Source organism: Kogia breviceps, chromosome 16 (assembly GCF_026419965.1).
Source record: "Kogia breviceps isolate mKogBre1 chromosome 16, mKogBre1 haplotype 1, whole genome shotgun sequence".
NCBI classification, from domain to species: domain Eukaryota; kingdom Metazoa; phylum Chordata; class Mammalia; order Artiodactyla; family Physeteridae; genus Kogia; species Kogia breviceps.
Genome location: NC_081325.1, coordinates 15,116,466 through 15,116,817, shown reverse-complemented (window position 1 = coordinate 15,116,817; position 352 = coordinate 15,116,466).

Genomic DNA, 352 nt, shown 5'->3' with positions numbered 1-352 from the left:
ATATTTTATGTGTTTTATTCAATGCTTGGATAAGTGTTTTAAGTTTCTGTGCTGGAGCTAATACATAGAACATTTTTGTCTGAATTTAGTTGAAAGTCAGTATCTACTACTGATGCTCATTCCTTTAAATAATATCTCACGTGAAAGTTATATTATAACCAACACTTGACACAGGCTATTTATGCCTTTAATTATCTTCGAACACAGAATATAACCTCATAGTTAATCTTATTCTACATTCATAAAACATTTTTTTTTTAAAACGATTTTTTTGATGTGGACCATTTTTTAAAGTCTTTATTGATTTTGTTACAATATTGCTTGTTTTATGTTTTTGGTTTTTTGGCTACGA